A 24,391-nucleotide genomic window follows, 5' to 3' on the forward strand; every position below is an offset into this window, starting at 1 on the left:
AAGTGTCTGATGGCTTAAATTAATTTTCATTAATTTTTCATATTTTGAATTCTTTTGAAAGGCTTACAAAAAAACTACATTTGAATTGTAATTCCATGCTATTGACAGGACTATTAATTTTAATGAAGTTAGCTTACCATGTTTACAGTATGATAATTGTGATAGAAATGTGAATTTTAGGCACAGAATATTTTTTACAATTGAACAAGGCAGTAGATTATACAAGCTTGGACAGAAAGTTAATAATGACACCAATTTTTTTTTTAATGGAATTGTTTAGTACTGTTTTACCATTTGTTTACTGTAAAAAGTGTTTATACTGTTTATACTTTCAATTAACAAATTGAAGTCTTGTGAAAGGTTGACAGGATAACTGGCATTAACTGTCAAAATAATTTCAAACTATTGAAGTTAGCTTACAGAATAAACATGCCAATCAACCCATATGATTTTTGCTGTAATATTTTTGTTTTGAAAAGTCACTGTGACTGATAGAAAAGTGATGGTTTTAGCAACATTTTAACCTGTCTGAATGCTAATAATCATTTTGCGTCGGGGGGCGAAGCCCTGAACCCTCCACCAGGACTTTGTCCTGGACCTACCGGGGCCTGCGGCCCTTGGACCCTGGCTACTAGGTTTTTCTGATTTCAAAAGTTGGCAGGTATGGTGAGGTTATAAAGCTTTTGCCTGTTAAAGAAAGGAGACTGATCCAATGCAGCACAGACTTTCGCGTGCCACGCTGTCACGACCCAGACGCACACCAGTGCGCAATCATATGGGAGCCGCGCTGAGCGCACCTCCAAGCGCGTCTCGCTGCCGGCGACGGCCAGGTATGGGCCCACGCTCCAGCGCCATCCATTTTCAGGGCTAGCTGATTCGGCAGGTGGGTTGTTACACACTCCTTAGCGGGTTCCGACTTCCATGGCCACCGTCCTGCTCTCTATATAAACCAGGGTGAGCCCCACCCCTTTCGTGAGCGCACTGCGCGCGGAGTGACCCCTGTTACGCGCCCCCGGCAACAGGGGTGGCGGGCAGGTAAGCTGCGCGGGCGGAGCGCGCGGAGTGACCCATGTTACGAGCCCCCGGCCGCGGGGGTGGCGGGCAGGTAAGCTGCTTACCTGCTGCGCGTGACGCCGGCCGTGGCGAAGGCGGACGAGGCGGGGTGTCGGTGCGGTGGGCGCGGTAGTGACCCTGGACGTGCGTCGGGCCCTTCTCGCGGATCGCCTCAGCTACGGCTCCCGGTGGGGCCCTCTCGGGGGAAGGGGCCTCGGTCCCGGACCCCGGCGAGGCGTCCCTTCTCCGCTCCGTAAGTGTCCATCTCTTTTCTTTTTTTTTCTTCTGTTGTGGCATATGCAGCAGGTGCCTGCTCGTTTTTCGTATGTGGGTAACAACATTTAACTATGTATATATATTTCCGAATTGGTTTAACTGCCACTCGCAAAAAAAAAAAAAAAAAAAAAAAAAAAAATCTAATTAATCCGCCCGACCCGACCCGCGCGCGGATAAAATCTTTTTTTTTTTTTATTTCATCCGCCCGATCCACGGATAATCCGCGGACTCCGCGGTTGTGCCCGCAAACCGCGCATCTCTAATATATATATATATATATATATATATTATCATACTTGCCAACCCTCTTGAATTTTCTGGGAGACTCCCGAAATTCAGCGCCTCTCCCGAAAACCTCCCGGGACAAATATTCTCCCGAAAATCTCCCGATTTTCAGGCGGAGCTGGAGGCCACGCCCCCTCCAGCTCCATGCGGACCTGAGTGAGGACAGCCTTTTTTCACGACGGGAGGATAACAGGGTGACAAGAACTAAATCATCCAGACTAAAGATACATTGTATTATTATGTTTATCTTACCTAAAAATAAATATATTTATTCATTATAAAAAAACAACAACTAAATAAATGTTTACTATATTTTGCTAAAAACATCAACATTAATTGTATTTTTATTTCTATTTTTTCTGATAACTTGCTGGTAGACGGCTGCGTTGACCCTGGATCTCAGGAAACAGAGTGGACCGACACCAGCAGATGACATGGCACCCCAAACCATCACTGATGGTGGAAACTTTACACTAGACTTCAGGCAACGTGGATCCGGTGCCTCTCCTGTCTTCCTCCAGACTCTGGGACCTCGATTTCCAAAGGAAATGCAAAATTTGCATGGTTGGGTGATGGTTTGGGGTGCCATGTCATCTGCTGGTGTCGGTCCACTCTGTTTCCTGAGATCCAGGGTCAACGCAGCCGTCTACCAGCAAGTTTTAGAGCACTTCATGCTTCCTGCTGCTGACCTGCTCTATGGAGATGGAGATTTCAAGTTCCAACAGGACTTGGCGCCTGCACACAGCGCAAAATCTACCCGTGCCTGGTTTACGGACCATGGTATTTCTGTTCTAAATTGGCCCGCCAACTCCCCTGACCTTAGCCCCATAGAAAATCTGTGGGGTATTGTGAAAAGGAAGATGCAGAATGCCAGACCCAAAAACGCAGAAGAGTTGAAGGCCACTATCAGAGCAACCTGGGCTCTCATAACACCTGAGCAGTGCCAGAAACTCATCGACTCCATGCCACGCCGCATTAACGCAGTAATTGAGGCAAAAGGAGCTCCAACCAAGTATTGAGTATTGTACATGCTCATATTTTTCATTTTCATACTTTTCAGTTGGCCAACATTTCTAAAAATCCCTTTTTTGTATTAGCCTTAAGTAATATTCTAATTTTGTGACACACGGAATTTTGGATTTTCATTTGTTGCCACTTCAAATCATCAAAATTAAATGAAATAAACATTTGAATGCATCAGTCTGTGTGCAATGAATAAATATAATGTACAAGTTACACCTTTTGAATGCAATTACTGAAATAAATCAAGTTTTTCAAAATATTCTAATTTACTGGCTTTTACCTGTATGTATGAAATACTTGACTTGGTGAATTCTAGCTGTCAATATACTCCTCCCCTCTTAACCACGCCCCCAACCACACCCCCAACCCCCACCCCCCACCTCCCGAAATCGGAGGTCTCAAGGTTGGCAAGTATGATCATACTTGCCAACCCTCCCGGATTTTCCGGGAGACTCCCGAAATTCAGCGCCTCTCCCGAAATTCAGCGCCTCTCCCGAAATTCAGCGCCTCTCCCGAAAAACTCCCGGGACAAATTTTCTCCCGAAAATCTCCCGAAATTCAGGCCTGAGTCCGCTTTCCCACAATATAAAGAACGTCTACAGTAAAGCAGTCCGTCTGCCGTAAACAGCATTGTTGTGACACTCTTAAACAGGACAATACTGCCATCTAGTGCATTTGATGAAAGCACTTTTGTGCGTGCCACACAGCAATGCATCATCAGAGAGGGTGTTCAGCATGGTTAGAAAGATAGTGACAGAGAATAGAACAAGGATGGACAATTCAACCCTTAACTCAACAATGAGTAGCTGAGTGTTATGTGTGTGTATACGTGTAAATAAATGAACACTGAAATTCAAGTATTTCTTTTATTTATATATATATATATATATATATATATATATATGTATATATGTATATAGCTAGAATTCACTGAAAGTCAATTATTTCTTATATATATATATATATATATATATATATATATATATATATATATATATATATATATATATATATATATATATATATATATATATCCATCCATCCATCCATCCATCCATCCATCCATCCATTTTCTACCGCTTATTCCCTTCGGTGTCGCAGGGAATAAAATGAAATACTTGACTTGGTGAATTGTAGTTGTCAATATACTCCTCCCCTCTTAACCACGCCCCCAACCACGCCCGACCACGCCCCCAACCCCCACCCCCAACCTCCCGAAATCGGAGGTCTCAAGGTTGGCAAGTATGATATATATATATATATATATATATATATATATATATATATATATATATATATATATATATATATATATATATATAAACAATATAGTATAATAAATGATGAAAAATATAATTGAATTGAACGACAAAGGAATGGCGTGTGTGAACTAGATCCAAAAAGGGATGTATGGATGTGTATGAATATGATTGTTGGATGAGGAAGCAGACAACTATAGGCCACACTTGTCTTTTCTTCTGTCAAAACATCAGATGCTAAATCTTCTAGTATGTTGCCACCTTTTAAAACGCTGATGCGCTGGAAAGTGGAAAGCGCTCTCAACATCCCTGTCACTCTTGGTGATTGAGGTTTGTCGAGACGCTGGCAGAGGAACTGAACGCATGTGAGGTGGACGCAGCAGTCGCACATGATGCAGCTGCACCTACATTCCTCTCCATTTGCAGCCAAGGTGTGGACATCAGATCACATGTCTTTAATGTGCTCACAAGTCTGGTTTCGGACGCAGGGGGGGGGGATTATTGAGGGGAGGGCCAAGACTGACATGTGGCACAATGTCGAATAAATGTCAGTCTAATTCTGATAGGATCAAATATCACACTCCGTGCCTTCCGTTATATGTGAACAATTTAATGACCTTTAGTGCTTCATGATTGAGCCTGTTTTACTACGGTCTCAATGGCAGGCGCCAAACAATAAAATGGCGTGTTGCGCGTGATCTACTAAGACCGTGTGTCGTTGAAAACTGCTGCAGACCGCCTTGTTTAAAGGAGGATTTTGCATGTACTACCTGCTGTCACAGGTAGTCAATTAATAAAGTACTATCTAAACTAATTGCATTCATTTCTACTGTAGATTACAGTACTCACTAGTTTCTACTATATATTACATTAAATTATACTGTAGATTACAGTACTCACTAGTTTCTACTGTAGATTACAGTACTCACAAGTTTCTACTGTAGGTTACACTAGTTTCTACTGTAGATTACAGTACTCACTAGTTTCTACTGTAGATTACAGTACTCACAAGTTTATACTGTAGGTTACACTAGTTTCTACTGTAGATTACAGTACTCACTAGTTTCTACTGTAGATTACAGTACTCACTAGTTTATACTGTAGGTTACAGTACTCACTAGTTTCTACTGTAGGTTACACTAGTTTATACTGTAGGTTACAGTACTCACTAGTTTCTACTGTAGGTTACACTAGTTTCTACTGTAGATTACAGTACTTACTAGTTTCTACTCTATATTACATCAATTTCTACTGTAGATTACAATACTCACTAGTTTCTACTGTAGGTTACACTAGTTTCTACTGTAGATTACAGTACTCACAAGTTTCTACTGTAGGTTACACTAGTTTCTACTGTAGATTACAGTACTCACTAGTTTCTACTGTAGATTACAGTACTCACTAGTTTCTACTGTAGATTACAGTACTCACTAGTTTATACTGTAGGTTACAGTACTCACTAGTTTATACTGTAGGTTACACTAGTTTCTACTGTAGATTACAGTACTCACTAGTTTCTACTGTAGGTTACACTAGTTTCTACTGTAGATTACAGTACTTACTAGTTTCTACTCTATATTACATAAATTTCTACTGTAGATTACAGTACTCACTAGTTTCTACTGTAGGTTACACTAGTTTCTACTGTAGATTACAGTACTCACAAGTTTCTACTGTAGGTTACACTAGTTTCTACTGTAGATTACAGTACTCACAAGTTTCTACTGTAGGTTACACTAGTTTCTACTGTAGATTACAGTACTCACTAGTTTCTACTGTAGATTACAGTACTCACTAGTTTATACTGTAGGTTACAGTACTCACTAGTTTATACTGTAGGTTACACTAGTTTCTACTGTAGATTACAGTACTCACTAGTTTCTACTGTAGGTTACACTAGTTTCTACTGTAGATTACAGTACTTACTAGTTTCTACTCTATATTACATACATTTCTACTGTAGATTACAGTACTCACTAGTTTCTACTGTAGGTTACACTAGTTTCTACTGTAGATTACAGTACTCACACGTTTCTACTGTAGGTTACACTAGTTTCTACTGTAGATTACAGTACTCACTAGTTTCTACTGTAGATTACAGTACTCACAAGTTTATACTGTAGGTTACACTAGTTTCTACTGTAGATTACAGTACTCACTAGTTTCTACTGTAGATTACAGTACACACTAGTTTATACTGTAGGTTACAGTACTCACTAGTTTCTACTGTAGGTTACACTAGTTTCTACTGAAGATTACAGTACTCACTAGTTTCTACTGTAGGTTACACTAGTTTCTACTGTAGATTACAGTACTTACTAGTTTCTACTCTATATTACATAAATTTCTACTGTAGATTACAGTACTCACTAGTTTCTACTGTAGGTTACACTAGTTTCTACTGTAGATTACAGTACTCACTAGTTTCTACTGTAGGTTTCACTAGTTTCTACTGTAGATTACAGTACTTACTAGTTTCTACTCTATATTACATTAATTTCTACTGTAGATTACAGTACTCACTAGTTTCTACAATAAATTACATGAATTTCTACTGTAGATTACAGTATTTATGAGTTTCTACTGTAGATTACAGTACTCACTAGTTTCTACAATATATTACATTAATTTCTACTGTAGATTACAGTACTCACTAGTTTCTACAATATATTACATGAATTTCTACTGTAGGTTACAGTACTCATTAGTTTCTACTATATATTACATGAATTTCTACTGTAGATTACAGTACTCACTAGTTTCTACTATATATTACATTAATTTCTACTGTAGATTCCAGTACTTACTAGTTTGTACTATATATTACATGAATTTCTACTGTAGATTACAGTACTCACTAGTTTCTACTATAGATTACAATAATTTCTACTGTAGATTGCAGTATTTATGAGTGTATACTGTAGATTACAGTACTCACTTGTTTCTACAATATATTACATTCATTTCTACTGTAGATTACAGTACTCACTAGTTTCTACTATATATTACATTAATTTCTACTGTAGATTACAGTACTCACTAGTTTCTACAATATATTACATTCATTTCTACTGTAGATTACAGTACTCACTAGTTTCTACTATATATTACATTAATTTCTACTGTAGATTACAGTACTTACTAGTTTGTACTATATATTACATTAATATCTACTGTAGATTACAGTACTCACTAGTTTCTACTCTATATTACATTAATTTCTACTGTAGATTACAGTACTCACTAGTTTCTACTCTATATTACGTTAATTTCTACTGTAGATTACAGTACTCACTAGTTTCTACTATAGATTACAATAATTTATACTGTAGATTGCAGTATTTATGAGTTTATACTGTAGATTACAGTACTCACTAGTTTCTACAATATATTACATTCATTTCTACTGTAGATTACAGTACTCACTAGTTTCTACTCTATATTACATTAATTTCTACTGTAGATTACAGTACTCACTAGTTTCTACAATATATTACATTAATTTATACTGTAGATTACAGTACTTACTAGTTTGTACTATATATTACATTAATTTCTACTGTAGATTACAGTACTCACTAGTTTCTACAATATATAACATTAATTTCTACTGTAGATTACAGTACTTACTAGTTTGTACTATATATTACATTAATTTCTACTGTAGATTACAGTACTCACTAGTTTCTACTCTATATTACATTAATTTCTACTGTAGATTACAGTACTCACTAGTTTCTACTCTATATTACATTAATTTTTACTGTAGATTACAGTACTCACTAGTTTCTACTATAGATTACAATAATTTATACTGTAGATTGCAGTATTTATGAGTTTCTACTGTAGATTACAGTACTCACTAGTTTCTACAATATATTACATTAATTTCTACTGTAGATTACAGTACTCACTAGTTTCTACAATATATTACATTAATTTCTACTGTAGATTACAGTACTCACTAGTTTCTACAATATATTACATTAATTTCTACTGTAGATTACAGTACTCACTAGTTTCTACAATATACTACATGAATTTCTACTGTAGATTACAGTACTCATTAGTTTCTACTATATATTACATGAATTTCTACTGTAGATTACAGTACTCACTAGTTTCTACAATATATTACATTAATTTCTACTGTAGATTACAGTACTTACTAGTTTGTACTATATATTACATTAATTTCTACTGTAGATTACATTACTCACTAGTTTCTACAATATATTACATTAATTTCTACTGTAGATTACAGTACTCACTAGTTTCTACTCTATATTACATAAATTTCTACTGTAGATTACAGTACTCACTAGTTTCTACTATATATTACATGAATTTCTACTGTAGATTACAGTACTCACTAGTTTCTACTCTAGATTACATTAATTTATACTGTAGATTGCAGTATTTATGAGTTTCTGATGTAGATTACAGTACTCACTAGTTTCTACAATATATTACATTAATTTCTACTGTAGATTACAGTACTCACTAGTTTCTACAATAAATTACATGAATTTCTACTGTAGATTACAGTACTCACTAGTTTCTACTATATATTACATGAATTTCTACTGTAGATTACAGTACTCACTAGTTTATACTATAGATTACAATAATTTCTACTGTAGATTACAGTACTCACTAGTTTCTACAATATATTACATAAATTTCTACTGTAGATTACAGTACTCACTAGTTTCTACAATAAATTACATGAATTTCTACTGTAGATTACAGTACTCACTAGTTTCTACAATATACTACATGCATTTCTACTGTAGATTACAGTACTCACTAGTTTCTACTATAGATTACAATAATTTATACTGTAGATTGCAGTATTTATGAGTTTCTACTGTAGATTACAGTACTCACTAGTTTCTACAATATATTACATTCATTTCTACTGTAGATTACAGTACTCACTAGTTTCTACAATAAATTACATGAATTTCTACTGTAGATTACAGTACTCACTAGTTTCTACTATATATTACATGAATTTCTACTGTAGATTACAGTACTCACTAGTTTCTACAATATATTACATTAATTTCTACTGTAGATTACAGTACTCACTAGTTTCTACTCTATATTACATTAATTTCTACTGTAGATTACAGTACTCACTAGTTTCTACTCTATATTACATGAATTTCTACTGTAGATTACAGTACTCACTAGTTTCTACTCTAGATTACAATAATTTCTACTGTAGATTGCAGTATGTATGAGTTTCTGATGTAGATTACAGTACTCACTAGTTTCTACAATATATTACATTAATTTCTACTGTAGATTACAGTACTCACTAGTTTCTACAATACATTACATGAATTTCTACTGTAGATTACAGTACTCACTAGTTTCTACTATATATTACATGAATTTCTACTGTAGATTACAGTACTCACTAGTTTATACTATAGATTACAATAATTTCTACTGTAGATTACAGTACTCACTAGTTTCTACAATATATTACATTAATTTCTACTGTAGATTACAGTACTCACTAGTTTCTACAATAAATTACATGAATTTCTACTGTAGATTACAGTACTCACTAGTTTCTACTATATATTACATGAATTTCTACTGTACATTACAGTACTCACTAGTTTCTACAATATATTACATTAATTTCTACTGTAGATTACAGTACTTACTAGTTTGTACTATATATTACATTAATTTCTACTGTAGATTACAGTACTCACTAGTTTCTACTCTATTTTACATTAATTTCTACTGTAGATTACAGTACTCACTAGTTTCTACAATATATTACATTCATTTCTACTGTAGATTACAAGTCATAAAAATGGGGTCCTACAGTAAATTTTTGGGGTCCCACTTTTTTGTAAGCGTTTTGAAAAAAAAAAAAGATAAACGAATACATTATCCTGTTATATCTCACATTATATATTATGTTTTGGAAAAAGGTTGTCATAAACGTTACTTAATTCATTAAAAAAAATAATAATGAAAGAAAACTAATTTGTATACATTTGTAAATATGGCCAACTCTTAGAGACTGTAGAGAGTGAACTCCACATACTAAAGCAATGGTTTGATGCCAATAAACTGTCAATCAACCCAAATAAAACAAAATATATAATTTTTGGAAATAGGAAAAATAACATACAGTGTCATATAAGAATTGATGATATGGAATAGAAAGGGTGTATTCAACAACATTTTTGGGAATCTATATAGATGATAAATTAAATTGGAAACTTAAGACGAAGATGGCAAAAAATATTGCCATGTTACATAAAATCAAAAACTCCGTAAATCAAAAGGCTCTTAACATGTTATATAATTATTGCGTACTCCCTTATCTTAATTATTGTGTTGAAATCTGGGGTAACAATTACAAAACAAACATCAACTCTATATTCTTACTTCAAAAGAAAGTAATTAGAATGGTAAATTATGCAGATTATCATGACCACACCAATGCTCTGTTTATTAAATTAAAAACATTAAAACTGCACCATCTTGTTGACCTCAACACTGCTATTGTGACGTACAAAGCTCATAACCACATGCTGCCTGGGTGTCTACAGGAGAGGTTCAAACCCAGAGAGAATCCCTATGACCTCAGAGGTTTCAGCTGTCTTCCAGAAAGCTAAGATAAGACGGAGCTTAAAAAGGAGATGTGTTTCTGTCAGGGGGGTTCAACTGTGGAACAGCTTGGATGATTCCTTCAAATCAAAAAACACTTTAAGACCAATGTCTTGAAAAAATATATCACTCTTGAATCAACACTGTAGTTGTCTAATCCCCCTCTGGTCCCCACAATTTCCCCCTCTGTCTTCTTTTTTTTCTCTTTCTATCCCCTCCTGCTCCGGCCCGGCTGCACCAAATAATAATATAAGTATATTTAATAAAGTCAAATACAAATAAGGCAACAAGAGAAGTATCCTACACTTCTCTTTTGTAAAGTCAATCTGAACAGCCGATATGGGCATCTACATATACTATATGATTTGCCTGAGAAGCTGGACAGGACAAAAAAAAAATATATATATATATATATATATATATATATATATATATATATATATATATATATATATATATATATATATACATATATATATAATTGGCGTTGTTAGGCCTATTTTAGGGGGGCTCAAATATTCTTAAGCCCCCCTAAATAATTTGGTGTTATATATATATATATATATATATATATATATATATATTTTTTTTTACAAATACATATTCATTATAAAGTGGCCCGAATATGAGTTTAAATAAATAATCATATAACCTGTTATTATTCACTCAGTTTCCCCTCACTTCGTAGCGTAAGGTAGAGAGCCCCTTTAGTGCGTCGGTATCCAATCCATTCCACTTGTTCATATAGAAAATGCCCACATCACTCAAATTCCAGTCCGCATTTTCTCTGCGACCTTGCTTGCGGTCCTGCAGGTGTACGAAGCACATTATCTTCCTGTACAATGAGTGAAGCTGCACAAAACCTTGTGTGTGCAATTGTAAATAATTTAGTTTTTAAGTTTTGTGTTTCTTGTAGAATCCATATAAAGTAATGTACATTAGCCCATACTTGCCAACCCTCCCGAATTTTCCGGGAGACTCCCGAAATTCAGCGCCTCTCCCGAAAACCTCCCGGAACAAATATTCTCCCGAAAATCTCCCGATTTTCAGCCGGAGCTGGAAGCCACGCCCCCTCCAGCTCCATGCGGACCTGAGTGAGGACAGCCTTTTTTCATGACGGGAGGACAACAGGGTGACAAGAACTAAATCATCCAGACTAGAGATAAATTGTATTATTATGTTTATCTTACCTAAAAATAAATATATTAATTAATTAAAAAAAATAAAAATAAAAATACATTTTTACTATATTTTGCTAAAACATCAATATTAATTGTATTTTTATTTGTATTTTTTCGTGACTCCTTATTACATTCAGCCATAGAATTATACATTAAAATAAACATATTTGAGATAATTGATTTTAAATTATCATAATAATCCATCTAAAATGACCATATTTAATTATTAAAATAATTGCTTGTTTATCAACAACTTTAGCATTTTATTCATTACATTTTGAAACCCTCAGAAGCCAAGTTATGTTACATTCCTTAATATTTATTTATGCAAGTTTGACGTATCAATTATCTAAACACAGTTTGTTTGCATATTTTCAGGATGTAGATATCTATATATATATATATATATATATATATATATATATATATATATATATATATATATATATATATAAATTAAAAAAAATAAAAAAATAAATAAATAAAAAAAAAAAAAATATATATATATATATATATATATATTAAAATAAATATATATATATTTATGAAATACTTAACTTGGTGAATTCTAGCTGTCAATATACTCCTCCCCTCTTAACCACGCCCCCAACCACGCCAAGCCCTACCCCCGACCACGCCCCCACCCCCCCACCTCCCGAAACCGGAGGTCTCAAGGTTGGCAAGTATGCAATAGCCTATTGTTAAAATAATGAAAAAAACATCATGAAATATATTTGTTTTATTGTATTGTTACATTAATAGCTGTTGTATTATTATAGGATGGCTTGTTAAACATTTCATAGGATTTTCAGAGGGTGGAAAAACCAAGACATTTAATATAAAATGTAAAATGAATTAAAGCTGCAAGCAGCGATGGACGGGACCGACTTTGACGGCACATAAAATCCAAACCGAAACAGTAATTAAAACTCTTTGGTCAACTTTTAATCAGAAGGGTTCAATCTCTCTCCTGTGTTAGTTTGAAGCCGACACGACAAACGCGCTCAGAGGAGATAATGTTTGAAAAAAGATGACCGGTTTTTACAAAACCTTTGTTTTGAAGGGGGAATTACAAACTTCCTGTTGATTTTCTCTGGGAGTTGTCAATATATAAAATGTAGGTATAAGTGAGACCTACATAGAGGTTTTTGTTTCATGTCTCTAAGACATTCCTACTGGAAGTTAAGGCAGTTTTGTCTGAGTTTTCCTCCTAGGAGCAGATGTGTCTGTGTTTTCTTCCTACGGGGCGCTAGAGCGCAATTTTGAGTTTTTTTTTTTTTTTTTTTTTTTTTTTTAGATCGCAATTTTTGCCAGTCCTGATGTGTGTGTCCAGTTTGGTGAGATTTGAAGCATGTTAAGGGGGTCAAATTACAGCTCAAAGAGGCAAAAGTGACTGATTTTACTAAAATGTTGTTTTGAAGGGGGAATTGCCAACTTCCTGTTGATTTTTGAAATCTAGGTCTAAGTGAGACCTACATAGAGGTTTTTGTTTCTCTACGACATTCCTACCGGAAGTTACAAGCAGTTTTTCCTAGGGGGCGCTAGAGCGCAATTTTGAGTTTTGGGTTGTTGTTTTTTTATTAGATGGCAATTTTCGCCAGTGCTGATGTATGTGTCAAATATGGTGAGTTTTGAAGCATGTTAAGGGGGTCAAATTAGAGCTCAAAGAGGCGGTGGAATAATAATAATAATTAAAGCTGCAAGCAGCATTGGTCGGGCCCGCATATTTGGCAGGTGCTAGTCCTAAATGTCCCACTACTTTTGTCCAGTGATAGTCATAAGTGTCCCAATACTTATGTCAAGTTGTAGTCCTAAGTGTCCCAATACTTTTGTCCAGTGTAGGTGTCCCAATACTTTTGTCCAGAGGTAGTCCTAAGTGTCCCAATACTTTTGTCAAGTTGAGGCGTAAGTGTCCCAATACTTTTATCCAGTGTAAGTGTCCCAATACTTTTGTCCAGTGGTAGTCCTAAGTGTCCCAATACTTTTGTCAAGTTGTAGTCCTAAGTGTCCCAATACGTTTGTCCAGTGTAAGTGTCCCAATACTTTTGTTCAGTGGTATTCCTAAGTGTCCCAATACTTTTGTGCAGTGTAAGTGTCCCAATACTTTTGTCAAGTTGTAGTCCCAAGTGTCCCAATACTTTTGTCCAGTTTTCGTCCTAAGTGTCCCAATACTTTTGGCCAGTGGTCATCATAAGTGTCCCAATACTTTTGTCTAGTGTACCTACCTTGTCTGCAATGTGTGGGCACGCTGGTGCTTCCTGCATAATAATAATAATAATAAAACGCACGAAATACAATAGGGTCCGAGCTCTGTCCCAAAGGGACATTGTGGTCCCTAATAAATACATAAAAAGAAAAAAAAATGGTTAAAAGCCATCGTCCCAAAGAGCATTTCATTTCGTCCCGTGCATTTTTTTTAAATAATAATAATAACAATGAATAATTTCTAAGTCTTTGTTAGCCGTTTGTGAAGTTTTGTGCTTGTGCGTAACCAGGGCCGGCCCGTGGCATAGGCCGTATAGGCAAATGCTAAGGGCGCCGTCCATCAGGGGGCGCCACGCAAGTGCCACAAATGTTGGAGAGAAAAAAAAAAAAAAGAGAAAAAAAGTTGGTACTATTATTTCTAAATACAAAAAATAATCCCACGTTAATTAAAATGCAAAGTAAAGCCTATTTAATAGAAATATTATTTGTTACAACACCAACACCCCCCCCCCCCCCCCCCCCCCCCCCCCCGCACGGTGCACCCCCTCCCTTCCCGTATCATGACTCTTTTTGGACGTCACCACATCAAAAAATCAACACAAGATGTCAAAACGGCCAAAACTGTCAGGTGCCCAGGGAAGAAAAAAGAGAAAAGAAGAGGAGGAGAAACGAGAAAAGACAGAGGTAGCAAGTAGGTAACGTTAGCCTACATGAAATTATTTGTCTGTTACAGAATGTGATAGTAACCTAGCTTTTTAGCATTAAGCTAATGTTACATGAGTCGGCAATTGCTAATCAATAAATAGCTAGTTCTGTTTTAACGTCGGGTTAATATTGTGGAGGGGGCTAAATTGTTATGGAAAATAATAATGTAACGTTAGGTAATTACAGTACTCCCACCTACATTCCTCTGGGACATTTGTATTAGATATTTTAAGCAGGTGGTTTTTGTTTACATTGTTATTGCCTTCTGGTTAGCTAATGTTTGCCCTGCAGGTAATAGTCACTTTTCCACCTCTTTATATATTAGGTATAGTTGTCAGTAAAAAAAAAAAAGGTCAAAGACAAAGCTATTCGGTTTCTTGTGAGTATATACACTTCACTGCCTATGTGGGGGGGCTCCACCTAAAATCTTGCCTAGGGCGCCAGATTGGTTAGGGCCGGGCCTGTGCGTAACGTTCGCTCGCATCCTGTGCATCTCCTGGGGGCTAAGCCCCCCCCTGTCCTTAAAAGCTAGTGACGCCCCTGATATATATATATATATATATATATATATATATATATATATATATATATATATATATATATATATATATATATATATATATATATATATATCTTTGTGTATGTCTATAGTGGTTTGGAGACTCCTGCTATAAATCATTTTGATGAGCTCAACTGTAGTTTTTTTTTAGATGGATCATTGCTGACATCTAGTGGCCAAATACCCCAATTGTATCCATTCACTTGTACTCCTGTAATGTCATGAGTTGAACACTTGATGTCGCTGCTGCTCAGTATTTCTCAAATCCACTTACTGTACATTAGTTAGATGACAAAGTGTGTCAGCAGCACCATTAGCAAAAAGTGGTTCGATGCTCCCCGTTACGGCATCATCTTGCAAATACACATGATTTGTAACTGTTTGAGGATGAATACATTACTTTGAGGTGAATGTTGAAGATTGTTTTATTTGTTTAAAATATGTTTATTGTTGTTGACTGTTTGTGCTCCTTCATACAAGTTCACGGGAACAATGCAAATGTTGGACATCATATTCAATACTGGCGTAGCTCGTTCGGTAGAGTGGCCGTGCCAGCAACTTGAGGGTTCCAGGTTCGATTCCCGCTTCCGCCATCCTAGTCACTGCCGTTGTGTCCTTGGGCAAGACACTTTACCCACCTGCTCCCAGTGCCACCCACACTGGTTTGAATGTAACTTAAATATTGGCTTTCACTATGTAAAGCGCTTTGAGTCACTAGAGAAAAGCGCTATATAAATATCATTCACTTCACTACCTTTCATGTACTGGAAAATATGCATTGTAACCCATGTGTTCAGACTCGATCTTTTATGAGATAGTGTTGTCCACGACCCAGTGTCCAGTTTGTGTATTTTGCCAGGCTGAAATCCAAAGTAGCTCAAACAGACTTGTCCAGGCTGAAAACATCCATTCAGAGTCCGAGTGCTCATGAGGTCAAACAGGGTCAGGTCAACATCAACCCTTCCATTGATCCTCAGTTCCAAACATTCCTGGAGACTTTGGTGGACTTTCCATTATTCATAAGCAGGAATATTCTTCATGGGTGTTGTTGATGCTTTGGCGTTGTGGCTGTAGAGTGCAAACACACACGCAGGCTTAAGCTAATGCTTATGCTAATCCCCGCCACAACAACGCGATACATGTCTCTCTACGCAGATCAAGCCAGGGATGTTCATCGGGATTAATATAACTGCCAACATTATACTTGGCTCCCAACATCACTAATATTCTGCTGTATCGTAGGGGGAAGTGTGCGAAGGAGGCTGAAATGATTCTTTATAGACCTTCCCACCAAAGAACTGTGACCCCCCCGCTCACATGGTGACCCCTTGCTAAGTGACCTCTCAGTGGGTGGCCTCCACAGAGCCTGGATCACCTCAAGTGGACTTTTACTACAAGATAGAGAGATGGTTAGATAGGTGGAAGATGATAGGATGGATGTGTGAATAGATGAAATGTTGGATGGATAGATAGATGGATGGATGGATGATAGATAGACAGGGCTGAAGGATGGATGGATGAATGAATGGGTAGGTGGAAAGATAGATGTACGTTATATGGATGGATGATAGACAGATGGGTGAACAAATAGATGATATAGGTGAAGGATCACAGACAAATAGATGGATGGATGAATGTGTGGGTGGATGGATGAAAGATTGATGGGTGAACAGACAAAATGATGGCTAGATGAAGATGATGTCTAGTCACAGGTGAAAGATTTAAGACGCAATGACATGAGTTGGCCACCATATGCAATGGCGGACAAGGCAAAATGCAACCAATCCATCAAAATGTCCACTCTGTGTTTGACTTACATACTTCAAGACAGACTCCTAAAGCAGATTTTAGAAAAAGGCTCTGCTTACCTTGTTTTATGTTCGGCCACTAGTGAGTCTGTCCAGAAGAGTGTAAGAGGTGTCCAATTCTCAGCGTGTCGCCCGGACGAGGCCCCCAAATTGTTGCGTTTTGGACCAGTTGTTCCTCCCAGGGAATTCAAGTCACAAGTCGCTCCCAAGCTCTTTACTACACTTAAAGCTGAGTTGAAAAACCACCAAAGACAGAATAGGTATTTTGTAATATATTTGCAAAGCTTTGCAGATATACTTTCAGACCAGTCCAGCATTGAACATTCAAATGCGCCCCTAAGATCGTCTCTTTCGCAGGCAGTCATCTCTCTCTAGACAAAACAAATGCTTATTATCGCTCTCTCTAACATTCCTCACTTCAAGGTTAAGCACACAGTTTTGCAGACAACCAAAAGACCACGTTTGGAAGAAAAACACTAGCTGTTTTGTAATATGACAATGAAATCAAAAGAAGTAACATTTAAATTCGGATATATGTAAATATCTGCCTCCGACAATTCCCCCTTCCTACCAGTTCTTCTGGTAGGAAGGGGGAAATAGAAATAGATGATAGATGATCCATGATAGATAGATGGATGGATGATAGATAGACAGGGCTGAAGGATGGATGGATGGATAAATGGGTAGGTGGAAAGATAGATGTACGTTATATGGATGGGTGATAGACAGATGGGTGAACAAATAGATGATATAGGTGAAGGATCATAGACAAATAGATGGATGGATGAATGTGTGGGTGGATGGATGAAAGATTGATGGGTGAACAGAAATAATGATCATTAGATGGTATAAAGATGGATGAATGACAGATGGATGAATAGACAAAATGATGGCTAGATGAAGATGATGGATGGATGGGATAGGTAGTTACTGTAGCTGATGGATGGATGGGGGAATGGATGATGGACAAATGGGCTCTCTATAGGTAGTCTCATCCGTGGACTACCTATCCACGGATGGGTGGATAGGTAGTTAGAGGATGGATGACTGTAGATATGTAGATGGATGCATGGATAGATAAATGATAAATAGAATAAATGGATGACATATGAATCAATACCTGATAGATGGATGGATCATAGGTATATATACATATACAATTATTTATATATATATATATATATATATATATATATATATGTATGTATTGTGTGTGTGTGTGTGTGTGTGTGTGTGTGTGTGTGTGTGTGTGTGTGTGTGTGTGTGTGTGTGTATATATAAGAGTAAAGCGGTCACAACCACAAAGAAATTGAAGCGCTTACCACACTTTTTGTGTGTCTTTCAATCCTACATTGTGTACTGTCATCTCATTATTGTGTATCTTTCAAACCTACATTGTGTACTGTCATCTCATTTTGTGTATTTGTCAATCCTACATTGTATACTGTCATCTCATTTTGTGTATCTTTCAAACCTACATTGTGTATTGTCATCTCATTTTGGGTATCTTGCCATTCCCTTTGTGTAGGGTATCTGTCAAATCTACACAATAACAATGAATGTTATTGTGTATCTTTCCATCCTACATTGTGTACCGTCGTCTGTCTCATTTTTGTGTATCTTTCCATCCTACATTGTGTACTGTCATCTTATTTTGTGTATCTTTCAAACCTACATTGTGTACTGTCATCTCATTTGGTGTATCTTTCAACCCTACATTGTGTAATATCATCTCATTATTGTGTATCTTTCAATCCTACATTGTGTACTGGCATCTCATTATTTCGTATCTTTCAACCCTACATTGTGTATTGTCATCTCCTTATTGTGTATCTTTCAATCCTATATTTGTGTATTGTTATCTAATTTTTGTATATCTTTCAACCCTACATTGTGTACCGTCATCTCATTATTGTGTATCTTTCAATCCTACATTGTGTACTGTCATCTCATTATTGTGTATCTTTCCATCCTACATTGTGTATTGTCATCTCATTATTGTGTATCTTTCAATCCTATATTTGTGTATTGTCATCTAATTTTTGTATATCTTTCAACCCTACATTGTGTACCGTCATCTCATTATTGTGTATCTTTCAATTCTACAATGTGTACTGTCATCTCATTATTGTGTATCTTTCAACCCTACATTGTGTATTGTCATCTCCTTATTGTGCATCTTTCAATCCTATATTTGTGTAATGTCATCTAATTTTTGTATATCTTTCAGAATCAGAATCAGAATCAGAATCAGCTTTATTGTCATTACGCAAGGTAACGAGATTGAGGCCATTCCATACAGTGCGATGTGTGCATGCTAGAAAAACAATGTGCAAATATATAAAAATTTAAAAAATGTAGAAGTGCAATGAATATGGTGTGAAATGAATATATACATGAAAAAACAAAACAAAAACAGGGTGGTTGGTGGAATGGGTTATTGCACCGAAGAGAAGGCAGTTATGAGGGACAATGGGGCAGTCCGTTCAGGATGGTTATGGCCCTGGGGAAGAAGCTGTTCTTTAGCCTGTTTGTTTTGGTTTTAATGCACCTGTAGCGCTTCCCAGAGGGCAGCAGGTGGAACAGGTCAGAGCCAGGGTGGGTGCTGTCTTTGATGATGGCACTGGCTCTGTTGAGGCAGCGGGAGGTGTAGATGTCCGTCAGAGAGGGGAGAGGGCGGCCGATGAGCCGTCTTGACCACTCTTTGCAGCCTCTCCCTGTCTGCTGCAGTGCAGCTGCCGTACCATACCGTAATACAGTAGGTCAGCAGGCTCTCGATGGACGAGCGGTAGAAGGTCAGCAGCAGGTCAGGCTTCAGGTTGTACTTCCCGAGGACTCTAAGGAAGTGTAGCCACTGCTGAGCCTTCTTGATGATTGATGTGGTGTTGACTGTCCAGGAAAAGTCATTAGAGATGTGGACTCCAAGGTACCTGAAGGTGTGGACCCTCTCTACACGCTCGCCGTTGATGTAGAGGGGGGCAGGGTCGGTGCTGCTCCTCCTGAAGTCGACGATGATCTCTCTGGTCTTGCTGGTGTTGAGAGCGAGGTTGTTCTCCGAAGACCAGGCCGTCAGCTTCAGGACCTCCTCTCTGTAGGCAGCCTCGTCACCCCTGGAGATGAGCCCGACCACTGTGGTATCGTCGGCAAACTTGACGGTAAGGTTGTCACTGTGGGCCGGACTGCAGTCATGGGTGTAAAGGCAGTAGAGGAGGGGGCTCAGCACACAGCCCTGTGGGGAGCCGATGCTCAGCGTGCGGGAGGATGAGAGGTGCGGGCCAAGTCTCACATTCTGGGGTCGGTCCGTTAGGAAGTCCCTTATCCAGGCGTTTGTGAGAGGGGGGAGGCCAAGAGTGTCCAGTTTATTGCAGAGTCTGTCCGGGATTATTGTATTGAAGGCAGAGCTATAGTCCACAGAGAGCATCCGGACGTAGCTCTGCTGCTGCTCCAGGTGGTTCAGAGCAGAGTGGAGAGCAACAGCGATGGCGTCCTCTGTGGACCTGTTCGCCCGGTATGCGAACTGGTGGGGGTCGAAGTCTGGAGGGATATGGTCCTTGATGTGCTGGAGAACAAGTCGCTCGAAGCACTTCATGATTACCGGAGTGAGGGCCACTGGTCGGTAATCATTCAGGCTGGTGATGGGAGACTTCTTCGGCACCGGGATTATTGTAGATGACTTCAGGCAGGATGGAATGACTGCCTGAGCCAGGGAGAGGTTGAAGATCCTGGTGAGGGGGGCAGCGAGCTGGTGGGCGCACGTCCTGAGCACCTTTCCAGGTACTCCGTCTGGTCCGGTAGCCTTCCTGGGGTTCACAGCCAGGAGCACTCGTCTGACACTGTGCTCCTGTACAGTGAGTGGAGTGGCGCCGGAGCCCGGTGGGGGCGGGGGCAGGGCTGGAGCAGATGAGTGTCGCTGGGGGGTTTCGAAACGGGCAAAGAAACAGTTAAGCTCCTCTGCCAGTGTCGCACTCTGATCCGCAGTTGTCATATTGCAGCCTCTGAAGTTCGTGATGTCATGAATGCCCCGCCACACCTCCCGTGAGTTTTTGCTGGACAGATGGGACTCTATGCACCTCCTGTGGTCCGCCTTTGCTTTTTTAATCCCTCTCTTCAGGTCGGCTCTAGCAACACTGTACAGTGCCCTGTCCCCTGACCTGAAGGCTGCGTCGCGGGCCCTGAGGAGTGTGCGGACCTGGCTGGTCATCCAGGGTTTCTTGTTGGGGTAAACCCGGATGTTTTTTTCCACAGTCACATTCCCGATGCAGAACTTTATGTAGTCCAGCACCGTTCCTGTGGCTGTCTTCAGCTCCTGTTGTTGGAAGAGGTCCCAGTCTGTGTGTTGGAAGCAGTCCTGAAGTTTGGGGAGTGCATCGTCAGGCCAGGTCATAACAGTCTTTGTGATAGGCCTGGCCTGGCGTCTGATGGGGGTGTAGGTAGGAGAGAGCAGGAGGGAAAGATGGTCTGACTGTCCAAGCTGGGGGAGGGGTGTAGCTCTGTACGCGTGCTTTATGTTGGTATACACGTGGTCCAGGGTGTTCTTGCCCCTTGTAGAACACTTCACGTGCTGGTAGAACTTAGGGAGTACAGTCTTCAGATTGGCCTTATTAAAATCCCCTGCTATGATATGAACACCGTCGGGGTGGGCCCGCTGCTGTTCGTTGACGGTGTTCAGCAGAAGAGAGAGCGCTGTGTTTACTTTGGCGTCCGGTGGAATATACACAGCCGTGATGATAACAACAGACAGCTCTCTCGGGAGAAAAAAAGGCCGACATCTAACAGACATGTACTCCACGTCCGGGCAACAGTGCTGTTCAGTGATTGTCCCGTTGTTGCACCAGTTCTCATGCACGTAGATACAGAGCCCCCCTCCTCTGCTCTTACCGGAGTCCTTAGTTCTGTCCCGGCGGAGCAGAATGCGTCCGGCTAGCTGCATGCTAGCATCGGGTATTTCCGGGTGAAGCCAGGTTTCGGTGATAATCATAGCACAACAGTCCCGAACATAGCGGTTTCCAGCAAGTTGTAACTCCAGGTCGTCCATCTTCTGTACAAGGGATCTGGCATTAGAGAGGAACAGGCTCGGTAGAGGTGGCTTGTGGGGTTGTTTCCTAAGCCTGAGCAAGACGCCGGACCTGCGGCCACGCTTCTGCTTCCTCTCCCTCCTCCGTCTGCGCCGTCTCCCAGACCCGACAACAAACCACGGAGAGCCCTGTGCTCTCGCTATGTCATCTGGGATGTTGTGCTCGTGGTGAAAGTCGCTCGAAACAGATATCTGGTGCGAGTTACCGATATCCAAGAGTGACTGGCGGGTGTACCGGGTGTTTGCAGTACAGGTGGTGCACAAAAGGAAAAAAAACATGAAGAAAAGAAGGAAGAAAGAGCACTGAAATGGAGAGCCGTAAGCCGCTGCGTCTGTGCGCGCCGCCATCTTGGGAAAAAAAAACAGAAAAAAACAAACAAAAAAAAACTACATTGTGTACCGTCATCTCATTATTGTGTATCTTTCAATCCTACATTGTGTATTGTCATCTCCTTATTGTGTATCTTTCAACCCTACATTGTGTACCGTCATCTCATTATTGTGTATCTTTCAATCCTACATTGTGTACTGTCATCTCATTATTGTGTATCTTTCAACCCTACATTGTGTATTGTCATCTCCTTATTGTGCATCTTTCAAACCTATATTTGTGTATTGTCATTTAATTTTTGTATATCTTTCAACCCTACATTGTGTACTGTCATCTCATTATTGTGTATCTTTCAATCCTACATTGTGTACTGTCATCTCATTATTGTGTATCTTTCAATCCTACATTGTGTACTGTCATCTCATTTTTGTGTATCGTTTCCCTCCTACTTTGTGTACTGTCATCTGATTATTGTGTATCTGTCAATCCTACATTGAGTAACGTCATCTCATTATTGTGTATTTGTCATTCCTACATTGTGTACTGTCATCTCATTATTGCGTATCTTTCAACCCTACATTGTGTATTGTCATCTGCTTATTGTGTATCTTTCAATCCTGTATTGTCATCTCAGTAGTGTGTATCTTTCAACCCTACATTGTGTACCATCATCTCATTATTGTGTATCTTTCAACCCTACATTGTGTACCGCTTGTGTCATATAAAGACTGAGGCTGCAGGATTAGTTGGGATAAACCACAGGATCTGTTAAAAAAAAAAACAACAAGTGCCGCAAAGTTGGACACTGGCAGGGAGTGAATTTTTTGTTTCAAATGTGCCTGCTTGAAAAAGAAGAAAAGATTATTCACCAGTTGATCCTTTTTTTAATGGCAATATCCAAAGACAAAACATCAAATCAAAGGTTTTCAAACCATTGCTAACCTGAGGGGATTTTTTTTTTTTTGTTGGTATAAAAAACAAACCCCGAAAGCCAATTCGTCCAGACTTGAAAATACAATAAAACACACAAGAAAAAAATATATACTAGAAACAAAAGAAAGAGACGCACAAGTACCACACAAAGAAGAATAACACAAATACAGTACGTCATCGGAGCCACATGTACCCTATTTTTCGGACTATAAATCGCAGTTTTTTTCATAGTTTGGCCGAGGGTGCGACTTATACTCAGGAGCGACTTATGTGTGAAATGATTAACACATTATAATATTATTGATCTCATTCACGTAAGAGACTAGACGTATAAGATTTCATGGGATTTAGCGATTAGGAGTGACAGATTGTTTGGTAAACGTATAGCATGTTCTATATGCATACTTGCCAACCCTCCCGGATTTTCCGGGAGACTCCCGAAATTCAGCGCCTCTCCCGAAAACCTCCCGGGACAAATTTTCTCCCGAAAATCTCCCGAAATTCAGGCGAAGCTGGAGGCCACGCCCCCTCCAGCTCCATGCGGACTTGAGTGACGTGTTGACAGCCTGTTAACAACATTGTCGTAAACAGCAATGTTGTGACACTTTTAAACAGGACAATACTGCCATCTACTGTACATGCATATGTGACCCACCCATAATGTGTCACATTTTTGTGTTGATTCATTTATTTTATTTTGTGGTTTGAATTCGTTTTTGGAGCTGTCCTTACACATTTATCAGTATTCACATTGGTCAGTAGGGGGCAGTAGGGAGTTTCTTCCCAATTGAATGCTATCACCTGCAGACCGGAAGTGTCTTGTCATTCTGATGAGCGCGACCAGTCTGTGAACAATTGAAATGTCCTGTGTGCTTTTTCCTCCTGTATAACAGGTTAGTTTTGGTGAATCAACTCACTGAATAATAACCATGTGATCTTTATAAGTTTAAGTACACATTCTGATGGTGGAGCCTAACTCTAAAGTGTTTGTGAGTTGTAGTTTGTATTTGTGAATGAATCCAGTGCACAGCTGCAGTAATCAATACAAAATGGC

At 38.8% G+C, this 24,391-nt stretch overlaps 1 protein-coding gene across 1 annotated transcript in view; it reads left to right on the forward strand.

Moving 5' to 3' along the window:
- The window catches only part of LOC133617606 (uncharacterized), a 240,565-nt gene that overhangs the window by 187,531 nt on the left and 28,643 nt on the right, over positions 1–24,391 (forward strand). The window lies entirely within an intron of this gene.

This window comes from Nerophis lumbriciformis, linkage group LG18 (assembly GCF_033978685.3).
Source record: "Nerophis lumbriciformis linkage group LG18, RoL_Nlum_v2.1, whole genome shotgun sequence".
Lineage (NCBI taxonomy): Eukaryota > Metazoa > Chordata > Actinopteri > Syngnathiformes > Syngnathidae > Nerophis > Nerophis lumbriciformis.